This window comes from Pseudorca crassidens, chromosome 13 (genome assembly GCF_039906515.1).
Source record: "Pseudorca crassidens isolate mPseCra1 chromosome 13, mPseCra1.hap1, whole genome shotgun sequence".
NCBI classification, from domain to species: domain Eukaryota; kingdom Metazoa; phylum Chordata; class Mammalia; order Artiodactyla; family Delphinidae; genus Pseudorca; species Pseudorca crassidens.
The window spans coordinates 62,357,835-62,379,238 of record NC_090308.1 but is presented as its reverse complement, the minus strand read 5'-3'; the positions used below and the strand labels follow the sequence as shown (position 1 = coordinate 62,379,238).

Sequence of the window (21,404 nt, the reverse complement as noted above, 5' to 3'; positions counted from 1 at the left end):
ACTCTATTTGTAAAACAATACTTTGGAATTCTCAACCAAAAAATACTAATTAAGACTGGACTGTACGTTTCGTGGTTTAGTCCTTCCTTACTGGGATTAAAGATAAATTTAAGGTTACAGAATTGATTGCTTCAAGTGATTTATTAATTTGATGAAGCAATTAGCTAGTTGTTTGTTTTCACTAAATTAACTGCTGTAAAAATTAACCAAAGTCATTTAGTTGTTTGCTGACATAACCTTAATAATATTAACTTTCTTCCTTCGTTCATTCCAAGTGAGAAATTGGATCTCAATCACAGAAATCATGTGAGGATATAAAACATGGAAAAGTGTACTTTTATTTATTTATTTATTAATATTTTGAGGTAATTTTTCTATGGAAATATATAATATGCATACAGAAATAACATAAATCATGTTTATGCAGTTCAGGGATCATTCACAAAGTAAAAATAACTGTGTAATCTGCACACAAATTGAGAAACACAATATGACTAGAATGCCAGAAGCACCCTTGGGAAAGGGTACTTTTAGTTCAGTTGATATTTTCTGTTAAATACAGTTAGACCCTGAGATATAAATGATTGAAAAAATAATAATTACAAACACTTGACAATGTTCATCATAGTTCTTCTATGACAATATGCTGGTACTTCATACTGGCTGTAAAGGTAGCATAACTTCAGGAACAGGAGTACCCAAATTTTAGGAAGTATCGTAATTGCTACATATCATGACACACCACAGTCTCTAATTTTTGCATTTACAATATGTAATGTGGTTTTACTCATGACAGCAAATAACCATTTAGCAAAAAAAAAATCCAGTTATTGGTATGTGAGTATCAGAAGTTGTTCTATTTTGTTGACATATATTTTACCTAAAAAAAGGTCTGTGCTGAATTAAATATTTTTAGAACAAACCTTCTACAAGTCTATCAATGGATGAAATTTTCCTTCTACAACTGTAAAATTCTTTTTTGTTCTCAATATTAAAACATATATGGTGAAAAGAAACAGAAGTTACTAAAGCAACAGAAAAGATCTATCTTCGTGAATCTATTTCTCTATATAAATTTTGCCTTTTAAGGATGGTGGGACTTTTCAAATGGCCTTGATTCTGTTAGCATTGGATAGATGTTAATGTAAAAATTTGGGAGCCAGAGCTATAGTAACAAATTTCTGAAGGCAATCTATTATATGATTCCCATCACATGACCCCCAAATTACCTGTGACATCAAATAAACTCAAGAATGTTACTGATGCCAACGTACAAACTACTCATATTTTCCGCTTCAGTTCTCAAAGCAGGCTATTTTAAGCTTCAGAAAGAAGGGTTAAGTAGGCATCAAAATGGGAAGTCCTTTTTGCATTGGGTAACATAATTGAACCTCGGCACAGTGCAGGATTTGGGAGGGAAAACCTTGTTAAGTAGCTTTTCCATAAATCACTAAACCAGTTCACCTCAGTTCTCAGTAACAATGATAATATTTAAGCGCCTAAACAAACAAACAAAAATGGTATCTGCCCCGTTACCACAATAATAATTGAGATCTTCTGACAGGATAGATTTTCTGCATCCTCACGAATTTTATGATTTTGAGTCAAAGTAGGAATCAATAATAGGAGACTTGTATGGTGTAACTAGAAGGGAGAGTGTGAAAATATTCAGACTTGATCTGCTTGATAAGGTCTGTAAAGGGAAAAATATAGTGAGGAAAATCACTGAAGTCCTTTCATATTATTATTTATCTCTGATGCTTTTTGAAGAAGAGGTTTAGTTCTAGTTTCAACTAAAAATGAACCACATAGAACTGGAGGCAGGGGTATTGGGGAATAGGGCTATGCTAGCTCCTTTTGAGAATGAAGTGACGATTTGGAATTTCTGGTGTGCCTTCTCCAAGTAATGTCTCCCCAAAAAATTTTAGGTGAAATTCTGAAGATAACTCTCATGTGATATTTGTACTTTACTGGTTTATGTAAAGACACCCCTAATAGCTGCTGATAATGATTTTTAATGACATGCATTTTATTAACACACATTTGGAAAACCATTCCTTACAGATACTGTGGTATGCATATAGATTTTGTTGCACCTGGTAATAACTCTGACGTCCACGGATGAAAGTCACTGATCCAGATTTTTAGCAAGGGAAAATTTTACAAAATAAAACTAATTTGAAGTGTATATTCAGCACAAGTTGTCTTCTAAGAGGGCATTTAAAAAATTTGTTTACAAAAGAAATAATCATATTAGAAGATCTTATGAAATAATGGACAGGTGATGTTATTCAATTGAGGATGTGGAAGTTTGGAGAATGGTTTGGTGTTCTGCATCATGAATGGATGGAAGAGTTAGAGTCTGGGTGACAACTGGAAAGTGGGAGCATAAATGAAGGAAGCCTAATATTACAGTGTGGAAACAGCATAGGGAGAGCTTATGGATTTGAAGCACAAAAGTCAAATTTTGAAAGGAATGCCTAAGGTAAGATTTTGAACTGAATTACTATAGATAATTTTATAAATTCTCTACTAGCATCCCTCTGAAATCTTCAGTGTATTGCTTATAGATTCTTGGAGTAGGAGAGGATTTTCTAATAAAAATGTTCTGGTTTGGCAAGAGCAAAAGGAAGCTTTCTCTGGGAACAGTCTAGGAATGACGCCAGACATGACTGAGTGGAGGCTTTTTCATATTCTTCTCTTTTACTACTTGGATCTGAGAGTGGAAACAGTGGTTGATATTCATAGATAGCACTGCAGTCTATAATTGATAACTCTCATGAATCATTTTGCCCTTTTAGTAATGGGATTGGTCAAGTGAGAGCAAACATTTCAAAGCCTTAGAGATTCTAAAGGAAAGTAAAGGGCTTCCTCTCTTGAAGAGTATTGTATGGAAATTCAATATTTTTGTATCAATAAAGATAAAATAGGAATGCAACATGGTCAAGATTTATGAGTTTTAATTTAAGGTAAAAGCCTCTGTTGCAATATATAATAATGTGAGAGAATTATATCTGATTCAAATAAAAATATATATGTATACACACATAAATCTATTATTATCTAAGTAAGAATACATCATTTTACAGACATCTTTTGCCATGGTTGGACATGCATCTTTCCTGTTGTAATCTCAATTTTTTTAGGAGAAACATGTTATCCAAAAAGGAGAAAGAACAATTTTTTTATAGATATAGTCCTATATTAGACTGTGTATAAGTTATGACATTTATTCAAGGGAAGTTTTTTTTTTTTATGTGTTGTCAAGGGACATGGTTAAGATAAAGAGAAAGGTTTATAGTTACCAACAAGAGTTCACCTCCCCAGAAATGTGGATAGATTCCAGGGATTAAATAGAAAGAGGATCTCAGACTGGGAACCATTTACCAATACAGTCTGGGGGAAATTAGAAAAAGCCCTAAAAGTCTTGTTGAAATAATCCTAATGGAAATTAGTCACAAAAGAACAGAATAGGTTGCTCTTTTTGTGATGCACTGTTGTCACTTGGCCAGTGGTTTTCCAGCAATAGTGCACATCACGAATACCTGGAAAAACTTCAAATTGCAGTTGCTCAACTTCTACCCCACAGATGATAATTTAAAGATCCCAGAGTAAGCAGGCAGGTAGGCTGTGGTCAGATGAAAAAGGAAACACTAGTCTAGGTTTCCAAGATGATTGCAAACATGCCATTTCTCCTCCAAATTAAAGACCTTGATTTGACCTCTGGGCCTCAAGCAGTAGTTCTTGGATAGAAGGAGAAGCTGACTGATTTTTTTTTTTTTTTTTAGTGAAAATAAAGAAGTAACTTTATTTTTCTTTTTCTTTTATATTGGAGTATAGTTATTAACAATGTCGTGTTATTGAAGCTGACTGATTTTTTTTTTTAGTGAAAATAAAGAAGTAACTTTATTTTTCTTTTTCTTTTATATTGGAGTATAGTTATTAACAATGTCGTGTTAGTGAAGCTGACTAATTTTTTTTTTTAGTGAAAATAAATAAGTAACTTTATTTTTCTTTTTCTTTTATATTGGAGTATAGTTATTAACAATGTTGTGTTAGTGAAGCTGATTTTTTTTTTTAGTGAAAATAAAGGAGTACATTTTTTTCTTTTACATTGGAGTATAGTTATTAACAATGTTGTGTTAGTTTCAGGTGTACAGCAAAGTGATTCAGTTATACAGATACATGTATCTATTCTTTTTCAAATTCTTTTCCAATTTAGTTTATTACAGAGTATTGAGCAGAGTTCCCTGTGCTATATAGTAGGTCCTCTTTTTTCTTATTATTATACACTTCTCACATAGTCAGAATCATACTATTTATATCCTTTCTTTCCCCCATATCCATTCACCAAGAGCATTTCCTGATGGCAAACTGAATTATTGAAATTAGGATTTAGTTGAGAGTAACAACAGCAACAGCAAAAAAATTCCATCACATTAAAATCAAAATGTTTTCCTAACCGAAAGAAATTAGTCTACAAGCTATATATGGTACTTCCTAGTGACAGGGATCAGGCTCCTTCTATCTTGTTCTCCACAGGAAGCTCCCAGTCCTGGAGTCATTCCATAGTCTGGATGACTGCTGGATCTCTAATTGGTATATGTTTGTTAATATAAGGTTTGTCCTCTTTAACAACATGAAAAAATTCACTCATTCACCTCAATTTAGAAGTGACCACCCACGCTCACTTAAAAATCTTGCCTAAATGCTGGCCATGTGTCAGCATTTTTTACTTACTTTATAAACAACTGTACCTACACAGCATGACATCATCCTATATTGGATATCAATAACTACAACTGTAGGAAGATTCTTCCATTAGTGGTTTTATGCTAGTAACTGTGAAAAAAAAATACTCGAAAAGTTTCCATATTTAGGATATATACATTTTAAGTATCAGAGTTTGGACACAAGATTCTACATCCACCTAAAATATATTTTTACTCAACTATGATGGGCAATTTTATAAAACACAATTTTTGAAGGACAACAGTAGAGTAGATTAAAGCAATGGGCCCTTCAGTTAGTTTTATACAAAGGTTGTCAAAATTTTACTTTCTCAGTGCTGAAGACAAAAATATTACTAAGGTAGAAAATTTAATGATTGCTGAAATGGGTAAAATCTCTAGATACTTTATTTCTCAAGTGAAAAACAGTAGCTCAAACTAACCATTTCACTTGCTATAAACAGTGTATATATCCATTCATGTATATGGCCATTCACACAACTAGTACCCATAGAGCAACACGGGAAAAAGCATGATGAATTGACATCCAACAAAATTGCTTTAAAAGTGGATATTACACATTTAAATATTTTTCTTTCAAGTGTATTTCTAGCACTAATTTGTGCACAAAAAAAAGAAACTGTAATAGCATATTACTACTATTTTTCTGTCTTATTAGACAAGATAAATTGTGTAATCTTTTACAGCACAAAATGAGGTAGAGCGTCATTTAATTACCTATGAATCAAAGCAATTTAGGTAACTTTCTGATCACTATCACAGAGAATCAAGGAATTAAAATGCTCAATAACAATGTCAACCACAAAACAGTTAAGGCCTTGCAATTTTCCTGGAATAGTAGGGTTCAGAGTATTTTCACTGCCCTAAAAAATCTGTTTGCTCTTCTCTCTTTCCCCAATCCCCAACCCTTGGCAACCACTAATCTTTTTACTATCTCAGTTTCGCCTTTTCCAGAACGTCACAAAGTTGGAATCATACAGTATGTAGCCTCTTCAAATTGGCTTCTTTCACTAAGTAAATATGCATTTAAGTTTCTTCCATGTTTTCAGGACATCCATTTACTTAATTTAGATGTGTCTTTGTATTTAAACTGGGTTTCTTAGATACATACAGTTTTTGATCCACTCTGACAATCTCTGTCTTTTAATTGGTACACTTGAACAAATTACATTCACAGCAATTACTGACATAGTTGTATTAATATTTATTATATTTGTTACTGTTTTCTATTTGCTGTCCTTATTCTTTGTTCCTATTTTTTCCACTTTTCTGCCTTTTGTGGGTTTTTTTTTTTTTAGATGTTGGGGGTAGGAGTTTATTAATTAATTAATTTATTTTTGCTGTGCTGGGTCTTCGTTTCTGTGAGAGGGCTTTCTCTAGCTGTGGCAAGCGGGGGCCACTCTTCATCGCGGTGCGCGGGCCTCTCACTATCACGGCCTCTCTTGTTGCAGAGCACAGGCTCCAGACGCGCAGGCTCAGTAGTTGTGGCTGACAGGCCTAGTTGCTCCGCGGCATGTGGGATCTTCCCAGACCAGGGCTCGAACCTGTGTCCCCTGCATTAGCAGGCAGATTCTCAACCACTGCGCCACCAGGGAAGCCCCGCCCTTTTGTGGTTTTAACTGAGCATCATTTATGATTCAGTTTCTCTTCTTTCTTAGTATATCAGTTATACTTCTTTTTTTTATTGTGAGCTCCAGAATTTACAATATACATTTAGACCTAACCCAAGTCCATTTTCAAATAACATTGTACCACTTTGTGAGTATTGCATCTTATAACAAAATACTCGATTCCTCCCTCCCTTCCCTTGTATCACTGCTGTCATTCATGTCATATACACATATGTAAGCATAGATAAGCATGTATACACATAAGACATACACATACATACATAATAAAAAACATTTTGGTATCTTTAGTTTGAACAGTTATCTGTTAGATCAATTAAGAATAAAAAATCATTAAGTTTTTATTTTACCTTCACTTATTTCTTTTCCAATGCTTTCCTTACTTTATGAAGATCTGGGTTTCTGACCTATATTCTACTCCTTCTCTTTAAGGAACTCCTTTTGACATTTTTTAAGGCAGGTCTACTGGCAACAAATTCCTTCAATTTTTGTTTGTCTGAGACTCTTTAATTCTCCTTCACTTTTGAAGGATAATTTCACAGGGTACAGAATTACAGGGTTTTTTTTCTCTCAACACTTTAAATATATCACTCTATTCTCTTCTTTATTACATGGTGTCTGAGGAGAAGTCAGATATAATTTTTACCTTTGTTCCTCCATAGCTAAGGTGTTTTCTCCTTCTGGTTTCTTTCAGGACTTTATCTTTCAATGTCTATATTTTGAAAACGATATGTCTAGGTGTAGCATGTGGGTTTTTTGTTTGTTTGCTTTTGTTTTTATCCTACTTGGTGTCTGGTATCTATATAGATTTGGGAATTTCCCAAATTATAAGCATTCTCAGACATTATTGCTTCAAATATGTATTCCATTCATTTTTCTCTTTCTACTTTTTCTTATTTTCCCATTACCCATATACTACAACTTCTGTAGTTGTCTCACAGTTCTGGGATATTCTGTTTTTTCAGTCTTTGTTCTATTTGCCTTTCAGATTTTGAGGATTCTATTGACACCCTCTAGCTCAGAGATTTTTGCTTCAGCCATGTACAGTCTACTAATAATAAGCCCATCAAAGACATTCTTCATTTCTGTTATAGTATTTTTGATCTCTAAGATTTTTTTTTATTCTTTCTTAGGACTCCATCTCTCTGCTTGCACTGTCCATCTGTTTTTGCATGCTTTCTACATTATCCATTAGAGCCCCTAAAATATTAATCATAGTTGTTTTAATTTCCCAGTCTGATAATTGCAACATCCCTGCCATGTCTGGTTCTGATGCCTGCTTTATCTCTTCAAATTGTGTTGTTCTGCCTTTTGCTATGCCTTGTAATTTGTACTACCAGACATTCTTTGCTCTAGGTAAAGAACTGCTGTAAAGAGTCCTTTAGTAATGTGGTGAGATGTGGGGGAAGGTGAAGTTTTCTATAGTCCCATGATTAGGTCTCAGTCTTTCAGTGAGCCTGTGCCTCTGGACTGTGAACTTCACATCTTTCTTCACCTTAGTATTTTTTTTTATCCCCCTTATGTTGGACAAGATGGCTAGTTTGGGCTGGAGTTGGTATTTCCCTTCCTCCTACTTAGTTAGACTCTGATAATACCCCAGCAGGTTGTGTTCTGATTAACTAGCTTCCCTCGAGGGCAGACTTTATTAAGAAAACCAAAGGGAAAAACGGTTCCCTTTTAGGATCCCCCTGCCAGAAGCCAGAGAAGTCCCCATGTCCCTGGAACTGGTAGGGCTCACAAATTGTGAGGGGGGTGTTTCTATGACTGGAGTTTTTAACTCTGAGTTGTCTTCAGTGAGCCTCCTACAATTCATCAATTATAGTTCAGGTTCTCCTACACCAGTACTAGTTACCTAGTTATGGGGTATTTCTGCTCCTGAGTCTCTGCTCTGGTAAACACAACTCCTTGTATTTGCCTGACTCTCCAGTCTTGGGGTCATTGGCTTGTCCTGCATCCTTCCTTCTCTTATGTTTCCAAGATTTGTTGACTTTTAAGTCTTTTCCCCTTTTTACTTGCTAGGGTGGGGTGGTGACTTCTATATATACAACTAGAAACCAGAAGTCCTTTAATAAGCTTTTTATTCTGGAATAGCTCCTGATTTTGTCCAGAGTTCTAAAGTGTTTATAAATATTTACTTCTAGGAATCTATCCTAAAAACTTGATATAAAATGTAGAATAAAAAACATACAATAGCTATTAATTTACTAATCCATCCTTTCATCCAAGTTTTAAGATCCTGCTACAATTCAAACAAACAGGTCTAAGTTCTCAGATGCAAAGATAATTGAGGTGAAACCTCTATGCATCATGAGCTCACCAATAAGGAATACAAGCATGCTTTCCACTCTAATTATGTATCTTTAAGGAAAAACAATAACCGTTCACAAAATCAACTGCTTATAGTGGCTCACCTTCCCTCACATTTTCTAAACCTTCTTCCACTCTGGCTCCCTACTCACCTGATTCTAAACTCTTGATTCTGTATCGAAGAGCAATTTGTGGGAGATGCTTGGCATCTATTTTCTTTTCTTTTGACAACAAAGCCCAATTGCCTTTTAGGAAACTACCAGACATTCTTTGACCACAATCAGGGTGGAATGTTAATCTAGGTTCTATGCTTGAACATGATGTTAGAAATGACCCATTCTACACAGATTGATTGTTCCTTCTCCCTGGAATTTAAATCTTGAGCAGAGAAAGCTAAGCTAGCAATTGTACTGGGATAAAGCTGGAAATTAGTTGTTACTGCGTTTTTAACCTAGATCTTGGGTGGCTATGACTACTGATCTTTACCCAGCTGGGTTTTCTAGATTTTGTGTTAATTTCTGTGAGTCCTGCTAAATCCTTTCTATTGATTCCCTTCTGGTCTGAGTTACTTGGAATGTATTTCTCTTGCATGAAAAGAAATAATTTTAATCAATATATCCATATTTGGTATCTATCCTGCCCTTTTATTCACTCTTGAGAGTTTTACTTTTATTTTATTCTCGGTGTCTTCTAAGTAAACGATCACTGCCACCCCAAAGAGATTTACCTTGGAAGTCTCCTTCCGACTCTGGCTCAGAGCTCCTTCATGGTCACTTCCACAATTCCTGGCATAAAATACCTAGTATGCACTCTAATCAGGGCAACTCATGCCTTGTTGGAGATTTGGCATTAAATGTATACCAAAACTTTATAAGAGTAACAATATAATAAAGCTATTCACAAAAGACATGCATTCTCCAAAAAAGCTAAAATGAATTTCAATATCATCTTCCGCCCCTTCACTTGACCTTGCACTTAGCATTCTGGCCATACCAACCATTATCCCTGAGCAACTGTTTCATTCATAACTCCATGCACTTGCAACACAATTTCCTGAGTCAGAATATCCTTTTCCTCTCTTCTCCCAATCTCTTCCTATAAACTTCACACCATATACATATCACAAGTGATAAGTATGTAACCATTTATGGGATTCTTTAGTATTTTAAGGCACTGTGTTAGCTTTACGTGGTACATTACATTTAAGTCTCATAAAAATACTATGAAGTAGGTACTGTAAAGCATTACTTTATAGATGGGGAAACTGGCTTTGTAATACCATGGAGTAGGAAAGTACCAAAAGTTGGATTTTGAGTCAAAGCAGATGTAGCCTATAGATTGTGTTCCTAGTGACTACAGTAAACAGACTTTTCATGTGGTTAGTTATGTGTCTACACTTAAAAATTATAATTGTTTATATACCATATGTAATTGTATATATCCTAATTTTTGTTAGAGAATTTTGTTTAGATAAGTTCCTCCTCTAGCAAACCTTATCTGGTCTCATTAATATTTCTAATCATTTTCTCACTAGTGCAACAAGTGTATTACACCTTGTTTAGTCCTTATTTCATTCTAATTTTATTATACTTAGCTCTTTAAATCTCTGTCTTTTACATCAATCTTTAAGCTTCTAAAAAGTAGAAAATTGGTTATGGCAGCGAAGGTGTGAAATATCTAGTAAAGGGCATGAACGTTCAAGGCAGGTATGTCTGGACAAAAATCCTAGATTTCTACTTACTACTAGTGTACCCTAATAGTCTTCTCCCTAGACTTAGTTTTCTTATATGTAAAGAGGATTACAATACTTACATTGCAGGGTACTAAGGAGTGCCTTACCTATAGCAGGCACTGAGTAATTACTTACTGAATCAATGCTATTTAAGGATTCAATATAAGCTACTAGTCTATTTTAACTTCCATTTATCTCTTATCTCTTTAAGATCTTGCAGAATGTTTTCACTTATCTCTTTAGGATCTTGTAAAATATAACATTATGTACATCTTGCATTGTACAAAGTAATGATAATGTAATAAATCTAATTTTTTAATATATAAATCTCATAAATAATATGATTACAGCAAAAGTAGTATATGAAATATTTTAATGACTACATTTGAATGAATTAAAAGGAATGAACTAATCCTCAGTGCAAATATACGTATACACACACACACACACACACACATACACACACACAGGGTTTCAAAAATCAGTCTCATTAACCTTATATTTTGGCCTGTGGACCATAGCTTTATTTTTTTTTTTTACTGGATAGTTGTAAACAAAATTTTAATCTTTTTGCACTACACTTCTGCACCTTTCCACCTACTTGCCCCTCTTCCAGATAGAACAATGCTGCATCATCTCGTGTGGTTAAAGTGTGACCAAATGTAATTTAGTAAGAAGGGAGGTGAAGTGACCCGGAGTACGAAATTTAAAAATGCGATATGGGGATATATGTATATGTATAGCTGATTCACTTTGTTATAAAGCAGAAACTAACACACCATTGTAAAGCAATTATACTCCGATAAAGATGTTTAAAAAAATGAACATCACACTGCTTTTCATACTGAATACATAGCATTAATTCACATTGCAAGCAACTCGATGCAAATATTTTGTTGGAAAATAGAGGAAAGTAAGGGACTTTCTTATATTCACTGCAGCTGTGGGGAAATTTGAAAAACTGATACTCAAAAAATCAGACACAGGCACTTAGCTATGTACTGAGATTCAACTTCTGGCAATTTGAATACATATTCCTCACCCGATTATACTCATGCTATCAATTTAGGGCACTGACAGGTATCTGGCATCACATGGATGTATCCATGTGATTCAGGCTGATTTCTGATTGGATCTCATAAGGCTACAGTTTGGCGCCTTGGTTCTGCCTTTATCTTGCATACTTCCTTTCCCAGGACAATGTCTTTGCTTTTTGCCAGCTATATACAGGAGGAATATATATAGTTGTGGGGGAAAAGAGTCAATATTAGCTGACTACAGGCAGAAAAAAGGATGAAAAAATTGAAAAGAAGTGTCAATGGATATTAGAATATATTTCCAATTTCTTGGTCAGACTGGCAAGATATATATGTGATTGCATGTTTAAATTCTTCTTTGCTTGTTAACACCTAGTCTCAATTCCTCAAAGCTATAAATCAAGTCCTCAAATATCCTTCAAAACGCTGGATGAAAGGAATAAAAGCAATACTTTAGTTCCCACTGCAATCCACAGTTAGACAGTAAATGTTGGATTTGTGGCCAGGCAAACTTTCGATTTTGTGGATTTCAGATCAAACTCGATACTTTCTACTTTATCTTTGGCACAATTCAAACCCAAGCTTTGAGGCTTCTAGACCTTGTAAAGCACCAGGTAAAGTATATCAAAGGATAAAAAAATTCAGTGCCAATCAGATTGGTAAAGTTATTTTATAGGCATATTCTCTTATATAGTATCAAGGCATAATGTGAAGCTGCTTGTTCTGAACTACCCATGAAAACAGAATTATTTTGTTTCAAAAATAAAATACTTAATAATTGTTTGCTAAGACCTATGCTTGAAACAAAGGAATTTATAATGAGAAAATTAAAGTTGATCAGTTTCTATAAAAAGCAGTGACCATAAATTGACTAAAAAAATTTTTTTTCCAAATTCTATGTACCTGATGTTTATCCTTTGATTTAAATTATTATAAAATTGATATTAAAATTATATTTTAAAATAGTATAAATTAAAAGAGGACTTTGGGCTTTTTCATTTAACTCAATTTATTCATTGTCAGGACCCATGCACTACAGAAATGTGAATTTTTGAATAACTTATATTAAAATACTATGCATTGGGTTCTTTAAAATGATGTTATTTTATTGTGTTCCAATAGGTAATCAGATGCAACTTACTTTGCTTCCAAATAAACCACCTTCTCTAGAAAGTATGCAGAGAAAAGTACAGCTTTTATTTACTTTTATATGAGATAGCAAAATATTTTCATCTAACCTGTCTAGATAAAGTATTCATAATCATTTCATTGGCGTTAACTCTATACTAGCTCTAAGACAAACTAAATTTTCACACAAAAATAGAAAAGAAAACAATATTCACTTCAGAAGATTTAAATTTTGTAGAACAATTCCACAGTTTGGGGGAAAGTAATTGTTATAAACCAACAGAATTACTTTTAAATAAAATATATTTAATTATATAACTTTGTTATATATCTGCCTTAAGACAGTTTTTCTCTGTCAAGCTCTTTTGTTCAATAGAGCATAAATTACATATTTAGCATGCACTTTGTTTCATGGTTATTCAGATGTGTATTGTGTATTCTATTTGTCTCATTGGGTGTTGGACATATACAGACAAAATAAAAAGCCAGCCTATTACCATACTGTAGATAGTGGAAAAAGACACTAGCCTCCTGGGTCAGAGGCAAACTATTTTATTATTTAGGACCAAAGCAGTAGCTTGAATGTAGTCAGCATAAACTTCACACTGCTTCCCCATGTCCCACAAGTTCCACTAGGGTAGCACAGTGCCTATGGTGGATAACTGTACACACAGTGGGTTCTGTTAATGGAAAACTTGCTAGATTTGCCACTTTTATAGTAAACAAAAGAATGCCTGATTTTTGTCTAGAGAGAGAAGTTCCCTGATCCCTCATGGTTGCTCGTTGCAAATACAACCCTAAGAAATGGCCCAAATAAAGAGCATTCAAAGACTTCATTTTTTGGAATACCCAGAAAGAATTTTAACGGCCACGGTAGATTACCATTCCAACCAACTGTTTAAGAAAGTGTATACATGTTTGAAAATTTTAAATAGAAACAAATAAAAAAACCTTAAAAATGACATAGAAGCTTTATAAACCAACCAAATTAAAGTCACAGAAATGAAAAATACCATAAAGGTGAATTAAATGGATAGATAAAACAGTAGACTAGTCAAATAGAGAAACAGTAAACTGTAAGATCAGAAGAACCTATCCAGAATAAGCACAGAGTTATAAAGATAGACATTTTGAAAGAGATGGTAAAAAAAACAAAAAAGAATACACAATTAGATCAAACACTTAACAGAGCCCTAGAAATGGGCAAGATAAATTTAGGCAGAGAAAGTATTTAAGAGACAATGACTGAAAATTTTCCAAATTGAACAAAAGACATCATACCCATATTAAAAAAAAAATCCCAAAGAATCTTTAGCAGGTTAAATAAAATGCAATCTACATCTAGACTCAACATACTGAAATTATTAAAAGACAAAGCCAAAGGGTAAAATATTAAAATAGGTGAAAAGATGGGAAAGAGAAAGATTTCTTACAAAGAAACTACATTAGGTTGATATCTGAATCCTAGAATTAATGTTGGCCATTTAACAGTCATATGGAAATATATAACAGTCATATTTGTTTCATATAGAAATAAAACCTTTAAAATGACATAGAAGCTTTACAAACCAACCAAATTAAATTAAAAGAAGTAATCCCTCAAGTCAGGATATTTGATACTCTATAGACTTGTAGAGAATACAGTGATGCTCTCATGGAGGGATTCATATCATGCACTGCACCACCTTCTTGCCATCTGCTTTCTCACTTGGCTTTTCCTTTTCTCTTCCTCTTCCTCTTTCTATTCTCTATTTCTCACAACCAAGAATCTTTGAAATAGAGTTACTGCCAGAGTCACTTCCTTCTCCCCTAACATTCTAGGTTTCACTCTAATCTAGATAATCAGTCCATATCTTCTAATCAAATAGGATATTTCTGAAATAAAATGGTCCAGAAATAAATCCTGGTTATTACTTTTTCACCTCACAACACACAAATGATTTTATAGCTCAATTATGCAATCAATTAATGCAAAGTTACTTCAAAGTTTCATCATTAAAAAAATATGGATTCTACAGGTATAAGTAGCAAGGTTGAAATGAGACTCATGGCCTCATCATTTCATCAAGTCCAGTCTTCTTTCTGATTTCTTATTGCAGTAAATATCTTCACTTTATAGCCACTTTTTAAAAGGTGAGGAACTCCAAGATCTTTATACAATTCCTTCCTCCCCCTCACTTTTCACATTCAATCAACAACTATGTGTAGCTAATTCCATCTTCTAAATGTTCCTCAAATATGTCTTCTTTCTTATGTTATTTCACCATAATTTTTCAGCTGCAGCATACCAAAAGTACACCTTCATAACACCTGCCTTCAGGATAAGTTCAAGCTGTCTTCCATATCATTACTAAAGGAATCGTTCTAAAATCCAAATGCATTCCTCTACTTGGAATATTCACTCCATATATTATGTTTCTTCTAAATCACCATTAAGTAACTATGAAAAAAATCTATAAAAAGCAACTCAAGCATTAACTTAGAGAACAGTGGTCATATCCCCCAACCAAAGATTTGGTGTCATATCTTTGTGGTCACATAGGAACAGGGACACTTTTTCATGGGCATATGGAAGTGTGTATCTTTCTCAGACCCTATTTTATCATAATGTGAGTAGCGGTGTAATTTTCTACATCTCTCACTAGATAAGGAGTTTTCTAATGTCATGTATAACTAATATATATTCAGTGATTAGTAACTGCCAGGGAGTATGCTAAAACTATGCATGGATTGCCTCATTTAATTGTCATAAACCCCATGAAGTGCATAGTTATTATGAGCATTTTACAGATGAGGAAACTAAGTGTCACAGAAGTAAAGTAAGAACTTAGCTAGATGGTAATGAAGAAAATTCAAACTTAAGAGAAGGCAGCTTGAGAGCTGGTTTTCTTAACAACTATACTCCCTCCTTTAGAGTTTAAGAACCATTTCTCTGTTTCTATATCTTCTATGTCTAACACAATACCAGAAGAGTAAGAGACATACTGTAAATATTCACTGGATGATTACATGAATGAATGAATGATGAAGAGATGACTAATGAATATATTAATAGAGTGCTTTTCACTTTGATGTAAGAGATTTGCATTAAATATAAGATTTGGCCAGCAAGAGTCTGTACTTATAATACTAATAAAAACTGTATTGGAGTTAAAGCTTCATAAAAGGAAAAAATGTATTTTTTAAATTTGAGTATTATAAAGATTTAAACGATTTCTGGGTTTTGAATAAATGTATAAGACTATGCTTTATGCACAGATACATTCAAAATACAGCCGTATACAGAATGAGTCTGCAAAATTCTCTTTGCTTTCCCCCATGCCCCACATATTTAGCAATTTTAGAGATGGTGACCATAAGTATCCTAAAAAAATGTATCATATTCCTCATCTGTAAAATAAAGACAATGGGCTATACAGTCTCAAAGGTCCCTTCTAGTTCCATCATTTATAATCTTCTGACTTAAGTTATATCATATGTTTTACTAGTGCACAGCATGTTTTCTTTTAGTTCCAGACTAATTTCTTTTTTTCCCCTGAGTCTGTACACTAGTACTAATTGTCATGTCTAATCTATAGGCCAATTTGTAAAGAAAAAAACAATCCAATGGGGACACTGCAAAGAATCCACAATTTGAAGAGAGTAGAGTGGGAGACATGCTGTGCCTGGATTGAAACAGCTGTTTCAAGAAACTTAAGTGTCTGAGGAAGTCATCCCGAGAAAGGCCATCCACTGTGGTTTGATCTCTCCACTGAAGCACTGGTTGCCCATATGCTTGGTGAAAGCCCAGTCTGTTAGACCCATGCCTAGGGCTAGTTTTCCCCTTGTTTCTGCCCAGGAAATGACATCAGAGTGTTTCTAAAGTATAAGTGAAATAAAATTTCATTACGGTAGAGCTCTGAATGAAACTGAGGTTACATGATATTACATTAATTGGGCTGAGTAAGTCAACATTGTGCTTTATAAGTGGATAAAGGGGAAAATTAAAAAAAGAATAAAAGGGTAATGTTTAAGAACATGTGTGCAGAACTGGACGATTTTTTAAACGCTTCTCAAATATTTTCTCTTTAATCCCCACAAGAGTCCTCTGAGTATACTCATAATTACTTCAATTTTATAGATGAAGGAACTGATTTTCAGAGAGTTGCTTAGGAGCCATAATTAGTAAATATGGGGTCTAGACTCAAATCTAAAGCTCCTGTAACAAATTCCTTACTCTTTCCGTCACTGCACATCAACCCAAGAGAGAGGATATACTCAAGGCATATTTAACTTCCTACAATAAATTATATATATATTTTAATGGCAAACTTTTACGGAAAGAAAAGTAATTTGCATGAGTTGCTATTTAAGAGACAGTTTTATGTAGCTTATCTCTATAAGAACACAAATTATTTTCACAGAATATTCAATTTATTATCTTACTCTCTATTAGCGAAAAGAGTTAATTAAGAATATGATTGAGCATTGATGATGGAATGTAATCAAACATTATGTGATTCGTACAAAAATAACATTTAAAGTATCTTTAAATACTTAAAGTGAATCTTTCTTCCTGAACCATGTGAAAAAGTCAAGGACATCGTTCTATCAGGACCAACTTAGACACCTACCTTTGTCAGAAACCACTAACTGCTTACCTCACATAGTCGCCTCCTCTTGTTTACTAAAAGTACCTCAAAAAACTAAATACAGCATTTCCAAGATTTTCCATGCCTATGACTTATAAGTTGCTAATAATAGCTGGATGGCTCCAAAGGAAGTTCTCGTAAGTGTGAAAAACTCACTGGAATGTACATTTTGCCCTTTACCCTTTCCCTTTTTCCTGAATGGAAGGTGGGCATGTCGCTAGATATGGAGCTGCCAATTTGGGACTAGGAAGAGAGAAGTAGGAAACACACTGTCTGCTAAGGATGGCTGAGAAAAGAAAGAAGGAACTTACTATTGTAATGGATTGTGGAGCCACATTGAACCAGTCCCGGCCTGCCTTGCATGATACAAATAAACTGATATTTGTATCACTATTATTTGGGTTCTCAGTTATATGCAGCTGAACACAATATCTGACACATTTACCCCAAACCAATCACTATATCCAGGGAGAATGATGGGAACTGATTGGCTTATAACTGATTGGTCTAAGGCCTCTCACCTCACTAATTTCTGTCCAGTTAGATATATTTTTAAATCAGGCCAACCAGGTCCTATATCACAAAAACCATATAGATGCTATAAAATGGGGAAAATCCAGGTCCTGTTAGAAGGGGGAGAAGAAATAATGAGTGATAGGTAGTCCCTCACAAATGTCCACTATAATATTCACACGCCATAATTTATTTAAGTCTTCCACTTGGGGATACCAGACTATTTCTATTTTATTATTATCATAAGCAATGTCCTGTTAAGCTCCTTTGTAGACAAATCATTGTAAGAGTTTCTGTGTGTGTGTGTTTGTGTGTTCAATAGAAAGAGAATTACTGGCACAGATCTTACTAAATTTTCTTATAACCCTTAATATATTTTGCTAAATTTATTTTCATGCTTGTTTCAACTCAAGTTTCTGCCCAAGTGTATAAGAGCGTTCATTCAAAGTACAGTTACCATCATCATCATTTATTTCTATCACTATATGTATATATTTTGCTTAGTTGCATATGCAAAAATTATCTTACGTACTGATTTTAATTTTTTTGATTTAAACAAATGTTTTTAGTTTCAGTTTTTGAATAATAAGCATTTTTATTTGTTAATCATGAAGTAATTAATAAAAAAAATTCAAAAAGTGAAAAGTGTGATTTTAAATAAATGTCAATTAAAAACGCTCTGGCAGTGGTTCTCAAACTTCTGTGTGTGCATCAGCTGGGGGGGTTTTCCCCAGCTATATCGAGGTATAATTAACAAATAAAATCATATATATTTAAGGTGTACAACATTATGATGTGATATACATATACACTGTAAAGGGATTACCACAATCAAGTTAACACATCATCACCTCACAGTTACTTTTTGTGGGTAATGAGAACCCTTAAGACTTGTAGCAAATTTCGGGTATACAATACTGTATCATTATCCATAGTTACCATGAGCATTAGATCGCCAGAACTCATTCACCTTACAACTGAAAGTTTGTACACTTTAACCAACATGTTTCCATTCCTCACATCCCCTAACAACCACCATTCTACTCTCTGATTCTATGAGTTCAACTTTTTAGACTTCACATATAAGTGAGGTCATACAGTATTTGTCTTTCTCTGTCTGACTTATTTCACTTAGCATAATGCCTTCCAGATTCATCCATGTTGTCACAAATGGCAGGATTTCTTTATTTTTTATTGCTGAATAATATCCCACCATGTGTGTTAGTGTGTATAACACATTTTCTTACCCGTTCATCTGTCAGTGAACACTTAGGTTGTTTCCATATGTTGCATATTGTGAATAATGTTGCAATGAACAGGAAGTGCAGATATCTCTTTGAAATACAGATTTCATTTCCTTCAGATATATACCAAGAAGCAGGATTGCTGAATCATATGATAGTTCAATTTTTATTTTTAACTTTAACTGTATTCCCTTTTCTGTGAACAGTTTATGCCTTTAATTAAGTTTTCTAAGGATCTTATTGTCTTTGTCTAAAGATTGTTTTGGCTTTTCCATATAAGCCAATTATTTTTTCAGTTCCTTAACTGTAATTAAAACTTCTCTTTTAATAATTTGAATTACAAGATTTCAAATTTTAGAATAACCCAAGCTTTTGAAGTCTCTTCTGTGAGTCCCTATATTGCTTTTATATTTAATTATAAATCAGTTAATTACTCATTTATATTTTCTTACACCAAATCTTCCTATTATTTTTAATAGCTTTTCATTTTGTTGATCATCTCTATGGGTAGTTTAATTTTGTTTAATTTCTTTTTTTTTTATTTTCACCAGTTTTTTTGGTACAGTTCCTTTGCATTGATGATAATATTTTTCCAGCATGTTTAGGAATATGCTCATTAACATTTACTATTTCCTATATTATAAAACTCAAGAATATAGATTTCCGGGCTTCCCTGGTGGCACAGTGGTTGAGAATCTGCCTGCTAATGCAGGGGACACGGGTTCGAGCCCTGGTCTGGGAGGATCCCACATGCCGCGGAGCAACTAGGCCCGTGAGCCACAACTACTGAGCCTGTGCATCTGGAGCCTGTGCTCCTCAACAAGAGAGGCCGCGATAGTGAGAGGCCCGTGCACCGCGATGAAGAGTGGCCCCCGCTTGGCACACTGGAGAAAGCCCTCGCACAGAAACAAAGACCCAACACAGCAAAAATAAATAAATAAATCTGTTCTTAAAAAAAAAAACAAAAAAGAATATAGATTTCCCTTCAAGTTCTTATTTAGCGTCATTAAACTTCACACATCATGCTACTATTCAATCATAATTATTTTATAGTAGTTAATAAAGCATTTTACTCATTCACTATTAATAAATTTATTTTTGTTCCAGACCTACAGGTTCAAGAACAAATGTTAATTACTGAATTACTAATGTTATATTGTAGTCAAGGAACGTTTCTTTAGGTGGAGTTGATATTTCGTAATTTGATGAAACTTTCTTTGCAACCTAAACGCAATAATTTTTGGCAAACGTTGTGTCTTTGAAAAGAATCTGGGGAGTAATAGCCACAAGAAGGCAGAATAGTAGGCTCCTAAATCTCCCTCCTCCTAAAAACGGATGCACGGAATACACAAATATACATGCATCAATTCCTTCTGAGAAAAACCCAGAAACTATTGAGAGTTCCCTACACACCTACCAACTGAGAAAATATCCACACTGAAACAGGCAGGAAAAGCGGAGACACACTCTGGTCATAAACCGCGCAACCACGCCCCTGGCACAGGGCCACATAATCTAGACAGAAGCCCCCAACTCCAGTTCTTCCCTGAGGAGTGAAAAGTCTGGACCACACATCTAATACCCCAACTTCCACTGTTTCCACCTGAGGGGACTGAACCCTAAATCACCTACTTCTGGGAGCTGAGAGGGCGGAGTATTCACTAGCCCCCTAGGACCACAAAGAACAAAAAGGCACTTTTTAAACCTGCACAAAAGCATTTCCAGGGGCTGGTCCCCGTGGCCTAGCGCCGAGGGCAGGCCGTGATGCCCAACTCTCAGCTCCTCCCTGCAAAGGGCCAGACCGCACATCTAACTTCCAGATACTTCTGAAGACTCTCTGCTGCCCGAGGGTCTGGTTTCTAACTTGCTTACCTTTTCTGCTGACAGCGTCCTCTGGGAGCCTGGCCCTGTTCTGGCTGGCGAGACCTAAGTAAACTCGGTAATATCGCCCTTCACGGCCGTTCTGTGGTAACGTTGCCTCTATGGTAGCCGGTGGGAGCTGCGGTCTGAGGAAGCGGTGAGGCACGAAGGCACTTCCGGTGGTTCCTCCCTCTGCCCCGCCCGACTTCCTGGAAATAAAACCCCGGCGCCAGCTTTTGCGGGGAAGGAATTGCCTCATACTTCAGTGCCGGGGGATTTTCGGCTGCTGCCTGAGTGTCTGGCTTTTAATTCATGTGTGTCTGGGAACTATCCGAGTCTGGCATTTGCTACTCCTTCTGGGTCTACTGAGAGTATTGGGAAGTTTTGAGTGGCTTTGCAGGCTCTCCTGAGGTGCCTCTTCCTGCCTCACTCTAGCGCTAAAATCCAGCTCCCAGCTTCTCCCTGGAAAGGGATAGACTGCACATCCAGTGTCCAACTTTCCAGCTGTTTCCCGAGGGTTTGGCTTCTAAATGGCTTGTGTCTGAGAGTCTGGGACAGGCAGCCAGCCTCCAG

General features: G+C 34.9%; 1 long non-coding RNA gene across 1 annotated transcript in view; it reads right to left on the bottom strand.

Moving 5' to 3' along the window:
• Window positions 1-20,975, bottom strand: part of LOC137205036 (uncharacterized) — a 130,740-nt gene extending 109,765 nt beyond the window's left edge. The window contains exon 1 of the long non-coding RNA XR_010933967.1: window positions 20,844-20,975. This is a non-coding gene — a long non-coding RNA (uncharacterized lncRNA). The remainder of the gene's footprint in view (window positions 1-20,843) is intronic.
• Between the last annotated feature and the right edge of the window lie 429 nt (window positions 20,976-21,404).